The sequence below is a fragment of the Octopus bimaculoides genome, chromosome 3, assembly GCF_001194135.2.
Source record: "Octopus bimaculoides isolate UCB-OBI-ISO-001 chromosome 3, ASM119413v2, whole genome shotgun sequence".
Taxonomy (NCBI): Eukaryota; Metazoa; Mollusca; class Cephalopoda; order Octopoda; family Octopodidae; genus Octopus; species Octopus bimaculoides.
In genome coordinates this window covers 69,190,463-69,192,974 of record NC_068983.1, presented here as the reverse complement: position 1 = coordinate 69,192,974, position 2,512 = coordinate 69,190,463, and the positions used below count along the sequence as shown (strand labels likewise).

Sequence of the window (2,512 nt, the reverse complement as noted above, 5' to 3'; positions counted from 1 at the left end):
ACATATGTGTTTGTGTGAATGTGTGTGTGTATGTGTGTATGCGTGTATAGATAGATTTAGATATAGAAATAAAGATATATATATATATAGAGAGAGAGAGACAGACAGAGACTGAGAGACAGAGAGTGAGGGAGAGGGAAAGAGATTTGAACTATGTATATATATATATATATATATGTGTGTGTGTGTGTGTGTGTGTGTGTGTGTGTGTGTATGTATACATTTGTATATGCAAACATATATAAACACAACCATGTATGTATATATATATATCTGTGTGTGTGCGAGCGCGTGTATATGTGTTTGTGTGTGTGTGTGTGCATGTGTGTGTGCGTGTGTGTGTATTCCTATGTATACACACATATGCTCACTGGCATATGCATATTTGATTGGTCGTAAATGAAACGCGTTCTGCTTTGTTTTTCCACTTCCATCTTGTGATTTAGTAACTGTGGAGCCGTGAATATAAGCGAAATATTCCAATGATTGTAATATGGGAGTGTAACGTCTACCTAGGACCACAGGGCAACCATTCACTGGTGCGATATGTTTGTATACGAGTCATGTTTGTTACTAATCGCAAATGGTAGAACACCAAATATATAGTGCTACTGCCGCTTCCCCACCAACAAACCACTGCCATTGCTCTGCTGCTGCTGCTGCTACTACTGCCACTACCTCTACTACTACTACTACCGCTATCACTACTACGACTACTACTGCCGAATTTTATTCCCTCCTACAAAAAAGCTCTCACCAATACCCTCCAAACATCCCCCTTCACAGAGCAGCAGCAACAGCGGCCGCCTCTACTCAGAGCTTCAAATGTAGCGTGCTGTATCATCATCATCATCACCATCATCACCATCGTCATCATCATCATCATCGTTTTCATCGTGTGCCTCAACTATCATGACTAACAAGCCGAGGTGTCGGTTCTGTATGCTGCTAAAAACAGCAGTCAGTCGAAAGTATATCTCCTTCCATTCACATCCCAATTCTGTTTTTAAAAAAAGAATGATTGGCACTGGATTTATATTGTTTGAATGAAAAGACATGACATTCGTGGCTGGAATCCCTCTGGTTTATAGAGCAACCGAATTTTACCTACCTGGGGCTAAACAGCAACGACAACGTGAGCAAATAACAGCAAGAACGACCGACCACAATATTCATTCATTTATTCATCTATGGTGTGGATGACTTTCGGATTATACCCAAGGCACCATTATATGTTTCTAAACGGAGAGCGATTTATGTATGCACACACGCACGATTTCATGCGCGTGTGCACAAAGGACGCTGTGTGAATTAACACACACACACACACACACACACACACACACATTCACATACACGTATTTCTGTACATACACACACACACACACATTCACATGCACGTATGTCTATACACACACACTGGTACACAGTCTTCCAACCGCAGCACACACGCATAACTAACATCCGAAAGGAAGCCGCTATAAAATATGACTTGATTGTTAAAACAGTTTCATGCACACACACACACACACACACACACACACACACAAACGTACACGCACACTCACATGCACACACGCAGACGCAAATGCACACACACACACACACACATACACACACAGACACACACACACACACACACACACCTACGCACACACATCTCTATCTTTTCGGAATTAAATGATCGGTTTTAAAAGTGACAGAAATCGTAGAGGTAATCAGTGTGACTTCCAAATTAAACTCTAAAATCTGTGAAATATCGATCACTGGATATTATAAAATATAATGTCGACGATGCTGCTGCTGCTACTTCTACTACTGATAAGAAATGGTGAAACTGAAATGGTAAGCAGGGTTATAAATCTATCTAATCGATTTAATTCTATATATCCATACATACATAACTGGTACTCTAGTTTACCCACCCAGTCCACTGCCCCCGAACGCAAGATTCTTAGTCGTATTTGAACTCAGAACTACAGAAATATATATAACAGCAATAATAATGATAATGATAATGATAATGATACTACTAATAATAATAATGGTTTCTTTTATTTGCCACAGGGGCGAGGTTGGGGAGGAAACAGTACGAAAACAGACAAAAAGTGTGGGGTTTACATATAAAATGAGAAAAGAAAATTCTGTGTGTGTGTGTAAATGTACAGAGAGAGAGAGTATACACAGTGTACAGTTAAACAAAGAAGGGAAGCATACATAGTATGCTACAATAAAAGGAGAGAAAGAAAGGAATAATAATAATAATTCTTTCTACTGGAAGCACAATGCCTGAATTTTTTTGTGGGGTAGGGTACTAGTCGATCACATCAACCCCAGTGTTTCACTGGTACTGAATTTATCGATACCGAAAGGATGAAAGGCAAAGTCGACCTCGGCAGAATTTGAACTCGAGATGTAGCGACAGATGAAATACCACTAAGAATTTCGCCCGCCTTTTCGCCTTCATAATAATAATAATGATAATAATAATAATGATGATGATTTCAAATTT

The 2,512-nt window shown here is 39.4% G+C and overlaps 1 long non-coding RNA gene across 2 annotated transcripts in view; it reads left to right on the top strand.

Moving 5' to 3' along the window:
- Positions 1 to 276: 276 nt before the first annotated feature.
- LOC128247293 (uncharacterized) overlaps positions 277 to 2,512 on the top strand; it is a 135,406-nt gene continuing 133,170 nt past the window's right edge. Inside the window, exon 1 of one of the 2 annotated variants that reach the window (XR_008263665.1) lies at positions 277 to 1,845. This is a non-coding gene — a long non-coding RNA (uncharacterized LOC128247293). The remainder of the gene's footprint in view (positions 1,846 to 2,512) is intronic. The other variant, XR_008263664.1, reaches the window with a different exon arrangement.